This window comes from Meles meles, chromosome 7, assembly GCF_922984935.1.
Source record: "Meles meles chromosome 7, mMelMel3.1 paternal haplotype, whole genome shotgun sequence".
Lineage (NCBI taxonomy): Eukaryota > Metazoa > Chordata > Mammalia > Carnivora > Mustelidae > Meles > Meles meles.
This window is the reverse complement of record NC_060072.1, coordinates 78,676,418-78,691,426: the sequence shown is the minus strand read 5'-3', so window position 1 is coordinate 78,691,426 and position 15,009 is coordinate 78,676,418. Positions and strand designations below refer to the sequence as shown.

The following is a 15,009-nucleotide window of genomic DNA, read 5'->3' as shown; positions in this document are numbered from 1 at the left end:
GATTCAGACCACACGCCGCTCCGCTATCCATCACGTCTGCGCGGAGGCCCGAGAAACACTGCCCAGAAGAAGCCCACACAAACCAGGACAAGAGGACGGGCACTACCAACTGACTAGGAACCCCTCCCTCAGAAGCCACCGGCAGCTTCCCGCCCGTCAGGAAGAAGATGCTTTCCACCTTCTATTTCCATACCTGCGCTGTCTCCCAAGGTTGTGCCTGGGCCAGCTGAACCTCCACCTGTCTTCTCACTCCCTGCGGCTGTTGTGAAGCCCTCTGTACCTTCTGCGGTCCCTGACACAACAACGGGGAAACGTGTTACTTCGAGACGGGCAGGATTCTGCATATCCCTCTTCCCGGACAGGACCGAAGTCAGGCTTCCCACACCCCAGCAGCTTTCAAGGACTCCTAGGGTGTCTGCAGCTACATAGCTACTATCCGTCCCACACCACCCACAGCTCAATCGTGAGTTCGCCCTGTGTCACGTTCAATGCCACCACATAGGTGCTCAAGGGCCAATCCTGACTTGTCTGATTTCCCTGCGCTTGGCGCTCCTGGGCTAGGCTCCATGGGCGTGCTGTGTTCTTTACCTCCTCTGGTGGCTGCAGTCAGGCTGCCGGTTCCTCCTGAAAAGAGACAGCACACTCCACATTACCCTGGGCAGAAATCAGTGCATTTGCTCCGACAGAAGCCCTCCCCGGCAGGCGCGATGAGGGCTCCCGCTGTGCAGTCGGGGCTCAGGGGCCTGCTCCGTGTCACCCAGGTAGTGGGCCGCAGATCCAGGAGCCGAACCCTGCCAGCCTCACCCTGGACTTTCGACTCTCACGCTGTTCCCCAGGGCACGTGTGCTAAGGGAGCCATGTTCGACGGTTTCCAATCGGCCCTAGGGGGAGGCTCTCTTTGGGAAAGGGCCGTACACGTCCAGAAAGGACATCTGACACAGCAAACCCAAAGAAACCATCAGCTTTTCCTCAACAGAGGGAAAAGCCCCGCGTCAAATTGCTACTCCCCTCGTAGCGTAGCATGGACCAGGAGCGAAAGCTTCCGGGTGGCACTCCTCTGTGGACCAAACCCTGAGGGGCCCTGCTCCAAGCCCCTCTCCCTACGACCGCCTGCCTGCCTCAAGGCCTAGCTGATGCCCCTGTCATCGTGCCCCAAGAACGCTGGCCCCGATTTGGGAACCTAGACACTAAACGCTCAGTCCCCTCGCCCTTCAGCAAATTCCCGAGTCTAACTCGAAGCACAACAAGTTGCGGATGTTGGGCTGCTGCAGATTCCATCTTTTCCCCTACCAAAGGCTCATGTGCTGGCCACGTTCTGCCCAGAAGTATCTGCCCCCTAAATCTGACGGCAGGACATCTGCGAGGCCAACACAAAGGTAGCTAAACATCATTGGGCCGTGGGTCCACAGATCAACACACAAAGGCAAGTCCCCCTGCGTGTACTAAAGAGAGGATGCCTCGTGGTCCGGGACGGACTTTTGGTTCCTGCCGAAAGCGACCGGAACTCCTGAGGGCTTTTAAGGAGTGGAGAGACAGGGTGGCAAGCTGAATTTGGGGAAGTCCCCTGTGGTGGGTTCCCGACTGAGGGTTTGTCGGGGGGACCGGACCCGGCGAAAGCCTGCAAATGGTCCCAAGTGTGACAGGCTTCGCGGCCTTCGACTGCTTCTTCCCACCATTTGCTGGGCTCCTCTAGCACAGTGTCGGATTCTAGGCACGGGGGCCGCGACACTGGCATTTCTGCAAAGTTCCCTGGAGAGGGGAGATGCTGTTGGTCTGGGAACCACTCTTTGAACAGCTCTGGCTTCGAGGAAGGTGAGCTACGTAGGACGACTGCAGCTATTAGGTGGCACACGTGGACCAGCTGAGCGAGGCCACGGGCAGGCGGGACCACGAGCGGAGTAAACTGGACTGCCGTTTCAAGTTACTGCCTCGCTCCCGACGGGGCAGCGTGAACACACGACTGTTGGCTTTGACTCCAAATCAGCTCTACCTGCGCAACGGCCCTCACGTTTCTGTTCTTGAAACCCACGGTACCACCAGTGCCGTCCAGGGCGCACAAGGACCAGCACGCCGTCATCGGGTTCTCACAGATGCATGCCCTATCGCACAGATCCCACCACTGTGGAGCCGTGCCAGAGGAGGCCAGAAGGGCTTTCGCGGTTCTAATCTGGTCTCTACCTCTCCTGAGACCTTTCATTGCTTGCTTCCTTCTGGGAGGCAAGACGCCCATTGGCCACGCTCTCAATGGGATTTGAGTCCCATCGTTTAGCTTCAGGCATCATTTGAAAGTTGATGTCATGGACATCAAAGAAGTGCCATCGACCAGGGCAATCGCTCCTTTTGACATGTTACTGAAGTTCATCCCAACGCCATCAGCTCCCTTGGCACCCCTCCTATCCAAGACTCTCCAAGGGGTCCTGGCGTGAAATCCAGGACGACTGGGACAGGGACGCTATGGAAGACATGGCCTTTCAATCGCTTCTTGGTCTCGCCTCCTCTGAAGCCTGTGTCCCTTGGGCCTTTCTCTTCAGGGTCAAGAGAACGACCGCAACGACCACAGCATCAAGAGCAAGCACAAAAGACGGAAAAACCTGCTGAAAACGGGGGTACGTGCTATCACCAGTCGAGGTAACCGGCCAGATGTCTGTTAGTCTGGACGCTATTGTACTGAGCAGCACCGCCTGAAACCAGGTGCTTAGGCGTCCAAGGGCTCCGTTGTTGGGAACTGGCTTTACCTGGTATGGGGCCATGGCCGGTGGTGAAGGCGGGGCCCACTCCAGGGCTGCCTAGGCTGCCAGCATTGACGGTCGTGGAAACTGGACGTCCAGCAACACCTGAGAAAACCGGAGAATGAACTTGTCATTTCAAACACACTTGCCCTTGACTCCCAAAGGGGAATGTACCTCTCCCGCCAGTTCCCCCCAGAGAAAAGGGAAGCGACTTTCTTCTAGCGACTTTCCGTCCAGACTGCCCTAAGATTTTGTTCTAATATAACTTTCCTCCACTTTTTGTTATCCTCCTTGCTACTTCCTTCTTGGGGTGGTTGCTGCTTTCCTTGCCACACTCATGCTTTCCACATCTCAAACTGGGTCAGGCTAGGTCTTCCTCTATCGGTCTCCATGACGTTGCCTCCAAAGAAATGGAACCTTCGCCCCCATCACGATACCCCTCAGGGAAGCTAGGAACAATGATGAAATGACAGGACGGAGCTCATGGTACCCTTCCACTTAAAACACCTACGAGACCAAAATATATCCTCAGACAGAGGCACCTTTTTCTCTTATCCTAGGCCACCTCTTCATTTATTTATTTATTTATTTATTTATTTATTTATTTATTTAAGTTATTTATTTTACATGTGGCGGGTGAAGTTACCGAGTTCTGTCAGAGAGATGATATTCATGTGAGGTGAGATGGAGGAAAGACAAAGGCGACCCCCTACTTAAGACCGTCCCTCTGATCTGGTCCAAACCAAGTGAGATTTAAGTCTTTGGGGAGAACGTTTGAAATCCATAGGCAAAGCTCCTTCAATTCCTTGTTTGCCGGGTTTTCTCCAAAGCCATACTCTCATACAAATTCTAACTCAACAACCCAAAGTTCCACATAACCTTCAGTCTTAGACTATTTCTCTTCTTTATTTTTTTCTTGGCCCACAAGAAGTTTTGACATAATATACTAACCTGTAGTGGAACGTTCAGTCTGGGGACCTCGAGCTGTTCCTGAAAAGACAGAAAGAAATGAGGAGCCACTTGGGGACTCAGTCGGTGAAGCCTCTGTGTTAAGGCTCTGCTCATGATCTCAGGGTTCTGGGATGAAACCCGGGGTTGGGCTCCGAGCTGGGTGTGGAGACTGTTTCCGATGCTCCCTGCCCCTCTCCCTCTGCCCCTCTTGCTCCGTCCCCACAAAGGGAAAACAACAAAACAAAAACCAAACTAAACAAAACAACAACAAAACAAAACAAACGAGAGAACAGAATTGGCCTCAGGAAAAAGAAGGGATTTCTGCAAGATGGCTCTGGTCACTGACAAGGCTGGGACAGAAATCCAAGTCATCCAGTCCCTCGGACCGAAACTCATAGGGCATTTTCAGGCAATGCCGCCCCTGCGCATCATGAACCGCCTCTTGTCGTTTTTGTAGCACCCAGGCTTCCTAGTGATGGAAACGTCGTACTTGAGACCAGAGAACCAGAGAAGAGAACATCACGCCAGTACTACCGTGTCCTTCTTCGAATGCTTCACACCATCTCTAGGATACATGTGTTAAGGAGTGTCAGAGAAGGTGGATGTGAGCATTCTCAAAGGTAGTGTCAAGCTTTAATTGACAAGACCTGCCCAGGCCGGGCCAGGCACACTCCAGCAACAGACCAATACACATCGCATCTTCTCCCACTGATCACAAGCTCACAGGACGTGGAATGGACACGTCTTGCTCATCGGCATGTGAGGGTCAAGGAGAAAGACTCTTTGACCCTGAACCCAAGAGACTCTCAAGAGGACAAGGATGCAGCAGGATAGGCCCTGATCCTCCCGACCATTTCGGTGCAGATTCCATTTCCCAGGAGAAAGTTCACCTTTGGGGCATTTCACTGATTCTCCTCTGAGCTCCTTCCAATTGGACACAACAACCCTTCAATCAAGGCAGCATGATCCCGTGGGACACAATCAACTCTTCTGCAAAATGGCCCCATCGAAACGGGCTCTGATCCACACAGGGTGAAGGGGAACACGGTGCCTCACCACAGATGGTAGAGGACACACTGCAAATGTCTGGAGCGTATCAGTGGGAAAACACACGTCTAGGGCTTTCCTGATGATGGATGGGGATAACGAGGCAACGGGCTCCCCTTTTCTCTCTCTCTCACTCTCTCTCTCTCTTTCTGTTTGTTGTTTTGGAGATGGGGATCGCAGGGACCCATCTTGAATCTGGGCCCTCAAGTCTCTCGAAACCCGTCACACATTGGAGTCCAATTAATTTTCTAGCTACCACGATGGCGTCAGGATCCCTTGAAGGATCCCTTTCGTTTGTACGGAAACCGACACTATTTGGCCATTCTTGCTGTGCACGTTCTCGTGTTCTTCAATAGAAATGCCTGCAAGGGCAGCTTCAGGAGGATCCCTGACGTGCTCCCTAACACACATGAGATTTCGGACCGCAGAGCTTGCCCTGTGGGCAAGATACCACACCCCGGAGAAAAATACCCCCGAAAGGTGATTTTAACCTAGGAAGTACTGTGCTTCCGCTTCCTCGAAAGCCTCCAGCTCCTTGGCTAAAATCGAAACTCATGTCCACAGTGGATGATGCTCCCTCCAAAGGTTAGTGGCCATAGAGGGCCTTTGACTGTGTACTTCCTGGGTCTCACACTAGGCGGCACTAGCACAGGGCGTCTGTGCGCAGGTCCCATAAGGGAAGGGTATGTCCTTCCCCCTCCACGAAGGAGAAAACTGATGGCGGAGGCGTGCGAAGCCTTCCGCGAGGGTCGGACAGCTGGGAAGGAGAACAGAAGGGATTCCACTTCCTTCGTTTTCAGCCTCGACAGCATACCTACCCTGATGCACTTCCTTCCCTTCAGTCACAGATGCTCTCTTAGAATAAACTCCCGCTGCCCACAGAATTCCTACAGAACCTCTCGCTGTGCCCTTCTGAGACTCTGATTTTTGGAGAAGAGGCGAAATGCACTTGAAGACCTCACATCGTTATGTCCCAGAAATCCCCCTGTGACTTACACAAGCCTTGGCCTCGGAAAGACATTCTCAACTCACTCCCACCTGCCTTTCAGTGCTTGGGACTCCAGGGTTCTCACCGCATGGCCATCCCCTGCTCCCACTCCAAACCGACACCAACTCTCTACCAGGAGCTTTGGTGGAGCACAACACACGGGGTTGCCCTCTGCTTTCAAAGCACATGCCGTACAGTGGCTCGTGGAACAGCCTCACGCACGTGTTCCTGTCTGGCCTCAGCTCTCACTTGGAGCCAGACGGGCAAAGTATGACCCCATGCCCATCCAGACTCAGGCTCAGCGGTCCAGAGGCAGGAATCTGGCGATTCAGACCACACGCCGCTCCGCTATCCATCACGTCTGCGCGGAGGCCCGAGAAACACTGCCCAGAAGAAGCCCACACAAACCAGGACAAGAGGACGGGCACTACCAACTGACTAGGAACCCCTCCCTCAGAAGCCACCGGCAGCTTCCCGCCCGTCAGGAAGAAGATGCTTTCCACCTTCTATTTCCATACCTGCGCTGTCTCCCAAGGTTGTGCCTGGGCCAGCTGAACCTCCACCTGTCTTCTCACTCCCTGCGGCTGTTGTGAAGCCCTCTGTACCTTCTGCGGTCCCTGACACAACAACGGGGAAACGTGTTACTTCGAGACGGGCAGGATTCTGCATATCCCTCTTCCCGGACAGGACCGAAGTCAGGCTTCCCACACCCCAGCAGCTTTCAAGGACTCCTAGGGTGTCTGCAGCTACATAGCTACTATCCGTCCCACACCACCCACAGCTCAATCGTGAGTTCGCCCTGTGTCACGTTCAATGCCACCACATAGGTGCTCAAGGGCCAATCCTGACTTGTCTGATTTCCCTGCGCTTGGCGCTCCTGGGCTAGGCTCCATGGGCGTGCTGTGTTCTTTACCTCCTCTGGTGGCTGCAGTCAGGCTGCCGGTTCCTCCTGAAAAGAGACAGCACACTCCACATTACCCTGGGCAGAAATCAGTGCATTTGCTCTGACAGAAGCCCTCCCCGGCAGGCGCGATGAGGGCTCCCGCTGTGCAGTCGGGGCTCAGGGGCCTGCTCCGTGTCACCCAGGTAGTGGGCCGCAGATCCAGGAGCCGAACCCTGCCAGCCTCACCCTGGACTTTCGACTCTCACGCTGTTCCCCAGGGCACGTGTGCTAAGGGAGCCATGTTCGACGGTTTCCAATCGGCCCTAGGGGGAGGCTCTCTTTGGGAAAGGGCCGTACACGTCCAGAAAGGACATCTGACACAGCAAACCCAAAGAAACCATCAGCTTTTCCTCAACAGAGGGAAAAGCCCCGCGTCAAATTGCTACTCCCCTCGTAGCGTAGCATGGACCAGGAGCGAAAGCTTCCGGGTGGCACTCCTCTGTGGACCAAACCCTGAGGGGCCCTGCTCCAAGCCCCTCTCCCTACGACCGCCTGCCTGCCTCAAGGCCTAGCTGATGCCCCTGTCATCGTGCCCCAAGAACGCTGGCCCCGATTTGGGAACCTAGACACTAAACGCTCAGTCCCCTCGCCCTTCAGCAAATTCCCGAGTCTAACTCGAAGCACAACAAGTTGCGGATGTTGGGCTGCTGCAGATTCCATCTTTTCCCCTACCAAAGGCTCATGTGCTGGCCACGTTCTGCCCAGAAGTATCTGCCCCCTAAATCTGACGGCAGGACATCTGCGAGGCCAACACAAAGGTAGCTAAACATCATTGGGCCGTGGGTCCACAGATCAACACACAAAGGCAAGTCCCCCTGGGTGTACTAAAGAGAGGATGCCTCGTGGTCCGGGACGGACTTTTGGTTCCTGCCGAAAGCGACCGGAACTCCTGAGGGCTTTTAAGGAGTGGAGAGACAGGGTGGCAAGCTGAATTTGGGGAAGTCCCCTGTGGTGGGTTCCCGACTGAGGGTTTGTCGGGGGGACCGGACCCGGCGAAAGCCTGCAAATGGTCCCAAGTGTGACAGGCTTCGCGGCCTTCGACTGCTTCTTCCCACCATTTGCTGGGCTCCTCTAGCACAGTGTCGGATTCTAGGCACGGGGGCCGCGACACTGGCATTTCTGCAAAGTTCCCTGGAGAGGGGAGATGCTGTTGGTCTGGGAACCACTCTTTGAACAGCTCTGGCTTCGAGGAAGGTGAGCTACGTAGGATGACTGCAGCTATTAGGTGGCACACGTGGACCAGCTGAGCGAGGCCACGGGCAGGCGGGACCACGAGCGGAGGAAACTGGACTGCCGTTTCAAGTTACTGCCTCACTCCCGACGGGGCAGCGTGAACACACGACTGTTGGCTTTGACTCCAAATCAGCTCTACCTGCGCAACGGCCCTCACGTTTCTGTTCTTGAAACCCACGGTACCACCAGTGCCGTCCAGGGCGCACAAGGACCAGCACGCCGTCATCGGGTTCTCACAGATGCATGCCCTATCGCACAGATCCCACCACTGTGGAGCCGTGCCAGAGGAGGCCAGAAGGGCTTTCGCGGTTCTAATCTGGTCTCTACCTCTCCTGAGACCTTTCATTGCTTGCTTCCTTCTGGGAGGCAAGACGCCCATTGGCCACGCTCTCAATGGGATTTGAGTCCCATCGTTTAGCTTCAGGCATCATTTGAAAGTTGATGTCATGGACATCAAAGAAGTGCCATCGACCAGGGCAATCGCTCCTTTTGACATGTTACTGAAGTTCATCCCAACGCCATCAGCTCCCTTGGCACCCCTCCTATCCAAGACTCTCCAAGGGGTCCTGGCGTGAAATCCAGGACGACTGGGACAGGGACGCTATGGAAGACATGGCCTTTCAATCGCTTCTTGGTCTCGCCTCCTCTGAAGCCTGTGTCCCTTGGGCCTTTCTCTTCAGGGTCAAGAGAACGACCGCAACGACCACAGCATCAAGAGCAAGCACAAAAGACGGAAAAACCTGCTGAAAACGGGGGTACGTGCTATCACCAGTCGAGGTAACCGGCCAGATGTCTGTTAGTCTGGACGCTATTGTACTGAGCAGCACCGCCTGAAACCAGGTGCTTAGGCGTCCAAGGGCTCCGTTGTTGGGAACTGGCTTTACCTGGTATGGGGCCATGGCCGGTGGTGAAGGCGGGGCCCACTCCAGGGCTGCCTAGGCTGCCAGCATTGACGGTCGTGGAAACTGGACGTCCAGCAACACCTGAGAAAACCGGAGAATGAACTTGTCATTTCAAACACACTTGCCCTTGACTCCCAAAGGGGAATGTACCTCTCCCGCCAGTTCCCCCCAGAGAAAAGGGAAGCGACTTTCTTCTAGCGACTTTCCGTCCAGACTGCCCTAAGATTTTGTTCTAATATAACTTTCCTCCACTTTTTGTTATCCTCCTTGCTACTTCCTTCTTGGGGTGGTTGCTGCTTTCCTTGCCACACTCATGCTTTCCACATCTCAAACTGGGTCAGGCTAGGTCTTCCTCTATCGGTCTCCATGACGTTGCCTCCAAAGAAATGGAACCTTCGCCCCCATCACGATACCCCTCAGGGAAGCTAGGAACAATGATGAAATGACAGGACGGAGCTCATGGTACCCTTCCACTTAAAACACCTACGAGACCAAAATATATCCTCAGACAGAGGCACCTTTTTCTCTTATCCTAGGCCACCTCTTCATTTATTTATTTATTTATTTATTTATTTATTTATTTATTTAAGTTATTTATTTTACATGTGGCGGGTGAAGTTACCGAGTTCTGTCAGAGAGATGATATTCATGTGAGGTGAGATGGAGGAAAGACAAAGGCGACCCCCTACTTAAGACCGTCCCTCTGATCTGGTCCAAACCAAGTGAGATTTAAGTCTTTGGGGAGAACGTTTGAAATCCATAGGCAAAGCTCCTTCAATTCCTTGTTTGCCGGGTTTTCTCCAAAGCCATACTCTCATACAAATTCTAACTCAACAACCCAAAGTTCCACATAACCTTCAGTCTTAGACTATTTCTCTTCTTTATTTTTTTCTTGGCCCACAAGAAGTTTTGACATAATATACTAACCTGTAGTGGAACGTTCAGTCTGGGGACCTCGAGCTGTTCCTGAAAAGACAGAAAGAAATGAGGAGCCACTTGGGGACTCAGTCGGTGAAGCCTCTGTGTTAAGGCTCTGCTCATGATCTCAGGGTTCTGGGATGAAACCCGGGGTTGGGCTCCGAGCTGGGTGTGGAGACTGTTTCCGATGCTCCCTGCCCCTCTCCCTCTGCCCCTCTTGCTCCGTCCCCACAAAGGGAAAACAACAAAACAAAAACCAAACTAAACAAAACAACAACAACAAAAAAACAAACGAGAGAACAGAATTGGCCTCAGGAAAAAGAAGGGATTTCTGCAAGATGGCTCTGGTCACTGACAAGGCTGGGACAGAAATCCAAGTCATCCAGTCCCTCGGACCGAAACTCATAGGGCATTTTCAGGCAATGCCGCCCCTGCGCATCATGAACCGCCTCTTGTCGTTTTTGTAGCACCCAGGCTTCCTAGTGATGGAAACGTCGTACTTGAGACCAGAGAACCAGAGAAGAGAACATCACGCCAGTACTACCGTGTCCTTCTTCGAATGCTTCACACCATCTCTAGGATACATGTGTTAAGGAGTGTCAGAGAAGGTGGATGTGAGCATTCTCAAAGGTAGTGTCAAGCTTTAATTGACAAGACCTGCCCAGGCCGGGCCAGGCACACTCCAGCAACAGACCAATACACATCGCATCTTCTCCCACTGATCACAAGCTCACAGGACGTGGAATGGACACGTCTTGCTCATCGGCATGTGAGGGTCAAGGAGAAAGACTCTTTGACCCTGAACCCAAGAGACTCTCAAGAGGACAAGGATGCAGCAGGATAGGCCCTGATCCTCCCGACCATTTCGGTGCAGATTCCATTTCCCAGGAGAAAGTTCACCTTTGGGGCATTTCACTGATTCTCCTCTGAGCTCCTTCCAATTGGACACAACAACCCTTCAATCAAGGCAGCATGATCCCGTGGGACACAATCAACTCTTCTGCAAAATGGCCCCATCGAAACGGGCTCTGATCCACACAGGGTGAAGGGGAACACGGTGCCTCACCACAGATGGTAGAGGACACACTGCAAATGTCTGGAGCGTATCAGTGGGAAAACACACGTCGAGGGCTTTCCTGATGATGGATGGGGATAACGAGGCAACGGGCTCCCCTTTTCTCTCTCTCTCTCTCTCTCTCTCTCTTTCTGTTTGGTGTTTTGGAGATGGGGATCGCAGGGACCCATCTTGAATCTGGGCCCTCAAGTCTCTCGAAACCCGTCACACATTGGAGTCCAATTAATTTTCTAGCTACCACGATGGCGTCAGGATCCCTTGAAGGATCCCTTTCGTTTGTACGGAAACCGACACTATTTGGCCATTCTTGCTGTGCACGTTCTCGTGTTCTTCAATAGAAATGCCTGCAAGGGCAGCTTCAGGAGGATCCCTGACGTGCTCCCTAACACACATGAGATTTCGGACCGCAGAGCTTGCCCTGTGGGCAAGATACCACACCCCGGAGAAAAATACCCCCGAAAGGTGATTTTAACCTAGGAAGTACTGTGCTTCCGCTTCCTCGAAAGCCTCCAGCTCCTTGGCTAAAATCGAAACTCATGTCCACAGTGGATGATGCTCCCTCCAAAGGTTAGTGGCCATAGAGGGCCTTTGACTGTGTACTTCCTGGGTCTCACACTAGGCGGCACTAGCACAGGGCGTCTGTGCGCAGGTCCCATAAGGGAAGGGTATGTCCTTCCCCCTCCACGAAGGAGAAAACTGATGGCGGAGGCGTGCGAAGCCTTCCGCGAGGGTCGGACAGCTGGGAAGGAGAACAGAAGGGATTCCACTTCCTTCGTTTTCAGCCTCGACAGCATACCTACCCTGATGCACTTCCTTCCCTTCAGTCACGGATGCTCTTAGAATAAACTCCCGCTGCCCACAGAATTCCTACAGAACCTCTCGCTGTGCCCTTCTGAGACTCTGACTTTTGGAGAAGAGGCGAAATGCACTTGAAGACCTCACATCGTTATGTCCCAGAAATCCCCCTGTGACTTACACAAGCCTTGGCCTCGGAAAGACATTCTCAACTCACTCCCACCTGCCTTTCAGTGCTTGGGACTCCAGGGGTCTCACCGCATGGCCATCCCCTGCTCCCACTCCAAACCGACACCAACTCTCTACCAGGAGCTTTGGTGGAGCACAACACACGGGGTTGCCCTCTGCTTTCAAAGCACTTGCCGTACAGTGGCTCGTGGAACAGCCTCACGCACGTGTTCCTGTCTGGCCTCAGCTCTCACTTGGAGCCAGACGGGCAAAGTATGACCCCATGCCCATCCAGACTCAGGCTCAGCGGTCCAGAGGCAGGAATCTGGCGATTCAGACCACACGCCGCTCCGCTATCCATCACGTCTGCGCGGAGGCCCGAGAAACACTGCCCAGAAGAAGCCCACACAAACCAGGACAAGAGGACGGGCACTACCAACTGACTAGGAACCCCTCCCTCAGAAGCCACCGGCAGCTTCCCGCCCGTCAGGAAGAAGATGCTTTCCACCTTCTATTTCCATACCTGCGCTGTCTCCCAAGGTTGTGCCTGGGCCAGCTGAACCTCCACCTGTCTTCTCACTCCCTGCGGCTGTTGTGAAGCCCTCTGTACCTTCTGCGGTCCCTGACACAACAACGGGGAAACGTGTTACTTCGAGACGGGCAGGATTCTGCATATCCCTCTTCCCGGACAGGACCGAAGTCAGGCTTCCCACACCCCAGCAGCTTTCAAGGACTCCTAGGGTGTCTGCAGCTACATAGCTACTATCCGTCCCACACCACCCACAGCTCAATCGTGAGTTCGCCCTGTGTCACGTTCAATGCCACCACATAGGTGCTCAAGGGCCAATCCTGACTTGTCTGATTTCCCTGCGCTTGGCGCTCCTGGGCTAGGCTCCATGGGCGTGCTGTGTTCTTTACCTCCTCTGGTGGCTGCAGTCAGGCTGCCGGTTCCTCCTGAAAAGAGACAGCACACTCCACATTACCCTGGGCAGAAATCAGTGCATTTGCTCTGACAGAAGCCCTCCCCGGCAGGCGCGATGAGGGCTCCCGCTGTGCAGTCGGGGCTCAGGGGCCTGCTCCGTGTCACCCAGGTAGTGGGCCGCAGATCCAGGAGCCGAACCCTGCCAGCCTCACCCTGGACTTTCGACTCTCACGCTGTTCCCCAGGGCACGTGTGCTAAGGGAGCCATGTTCGACGGTTTCCAATCGGCCCTAGGGGGAGGCTCTCTTTGGGAAAGGGCCGTACACGTCCAGAAAGGACATCTGACACAGCAAACCCAAAGAAACCATCAGCTTTTCCTCAACAGAGGGAAAAGCCCCGCGTCAAATTGCTACTCCCCTCGTAGCGTAGCATGGACCAGGAGCGAAAGCTTCCGGGTGGCACTCCTCTGTGGACCAAACCCTGAGGGGCCCTGCTCCAAGCCCCTCTCCCTACGACCGCCTGCCTGCCTCAAGGCCTAGCTGATGCCCCTGTCATCGTGCCCCAAGAACGCTGGCCCCGATTTGGGAACCTAGACACTAAACGCTCAGTCCCCTCGCCCTTCAGCAAATTCCCGAGTCTAACTCGAAGCACAACAAGTTGCGGATGTTGGGCTGCTGCAGATTCCATCTTTTCCCCTACCAAAGGCTCATGTGCTGGCCACGTTCTGCCCAGAAGTATCTGCCCCCTAAATCTGACGGCAGGACATCTGCGAGGCCAACACAAAGGTAGCTAAACATCATTGGGCCGTGGGTCCACAGATCAACACACAAAGGCAAGTCCCCCTGGGTGTACTAAAGAGAGGATGCCTCGTGGTCCGGGACGGACTTTTGGTTCCTGCCGAAAGCGACCGGAACTCCTGAGGGCTTTTAAGGAGTGGAGAGACAGGGTGGCAAGCTGAATTTGGGGAAGTCCCCTGTGGTGGGTTCCCGACTGAGGGTTTGTCGGGGGGACCGGACCCGGCGAAAGCCTGCAAATGGTCCCAAGTGTGACAGGCTTCGCGGCCTTCGACTGCTTCTTCCCACCATTTGCTGGGCTCCTCTAGCACAGTGTCGGATTCTAGGCACGGGGGCCGCGACACTGGCATTTCTGCAAAGTTCCCTGGAGAGGGGAGATGCTGTTGGTCTGGGAACCACTCTTTGAACAGCTCTGGCTTCGAGGAAGGTGAGCTACGTAGGACGACTGCAGCTATTAGGTGGCACACGTGGACCAGCTGAGCGAGGCCACGGGCAGGCGGGACCGCGAGCAGAGGAAACTGGACTGCCGTTTCAAGTTACTGCCTCGCTCCCGACGGGGCAGCGTGAACACACGACTGTTGGCTTTGACTCCAAATCAGCTCTACCTGCGCAACGGCCCTCACGTTTCTGTTCTTGAAACCCACGGTACCACCAGTGCCGTCCAGGGCGCACAAGGACCAGCACGCCGTCATCGGGTTCTCACAGATGCATGCCCTATCGCACAGATCCCACCACTGTGGAGCCGTGCCAGAGGAGGCCAGAAGGGCTTTCGCGGTTCTAATCTGGTCTCTACCTCTCCTGAGACCTTTCATTGCTTGCTTCCTTCTGGGAGGCAAGACGCCCATTGGCCACGCTCTCAATGGGATTTGAGTCCCATCGTTTAGCTTCAGGCATCATTTGAAAGTTGATGTCATGGACATCAAAGAAGTGCCATCGACCAGGGCAATCGCTCCTTTTGACATGTTACTGAAGTTCATCCCAACGCCATCAGCTCCCTTGGCACCCCTCCTATCCAAGACTCTCCAAGGGGTCCTGGCGTGAAATCCAGGACGACTGGGACAGGGACGCTATGGAAGACATGGCCTTTCAATCGCTTCTTGGTCTCGCCTCCTCTGAAGCCTGTGTCCCTTGGGCCTTTCTCTTCAGGGTCAAGAGAACGACCGCAACGACCACAGCATCAAGAGCAAGCACAAAAGACGGAAAAACCTGCTGAAAACGGGGGTACGTGCTATCACCAGTCGAGGTAACCGGCCAGATGTCTGTTAGTCTGGACGCTATTGTACTGAGCAGCACCGCCTGAAACCAGGTGCTTAGGCGTCCAAGGGCTCCGTTGTTGGGAACTGGCTTTACCTGGTATGGGGCCATGGCCGGTGGTGAAGGCGGGGCCCACTCCAGGGCTGCCTAGGCTGCCAGCATTGACGGTCGTGGAAACTGGACGTCCAGCAACACCTGAGAAAACCGGAGAATGAACTTGTCATTTCAAACACACTTGCCCTTGACTCCCAAAGGGGAATGTACCTCTCCCGCCAGTTCCCCCCAGAGAAA

The 15,009-nt window shown here is 54.4% G+C and overlaps 3 long non-coding RNA genes across 3 annotated transcripts; all 3 read right to left on the bottom strand.

Annotated features, from left to right (window-relative positions):
- Positions 1-204: 204 nt before the first annotated feature.
- LOC123945982 lies at positions 205-2,831 on the bottom strand. The gene is made up of 3 exons (XR_006819551.1): positions 2,736-2,831; positions 589-624; positions 205-292 (listed from the first exon to the last, which is right to left on the bottom strand). It is a non-coding gene; the product is annotated as an uncharacterized LOC123945982 (long non-coding RNA).
- Positions 2,832-6,244: 3,413 nt separating this feature from the next.
- LOC123945987 lies at positions 6,245-8,871 on the bottom strand. The gene is made up of 3 exons (XR_006819555.1): positions 8,776-8,871; positions 6,629-6,664; positions 6,245-6,332 (listed from the first exon to the last, which is right to left on the bottom strand). It is a non-coding gene; the product is annotated as an uncharacterized LOC123945987 (long non-coding RNA).
- Positions 8,872-12,283: 3,412 nt separating this feature from the next.
- LOC123945978 lies at positions 12,284-14,910 on the bottom strand. The gene is made up of 3 exons (XR_006819547.1): positions 14,815-14,910; positions 12,668-12,703; positions 12,284-12,371 (listed from the first exon to the last, which is right to left on the bottom strand). It is a non-coding gene; the product is annotated as an uncharacterized LOC123945978 (long non-coding RNA).
- Positions 14,911-15,009: the final 99 nt, after the last annotated feature.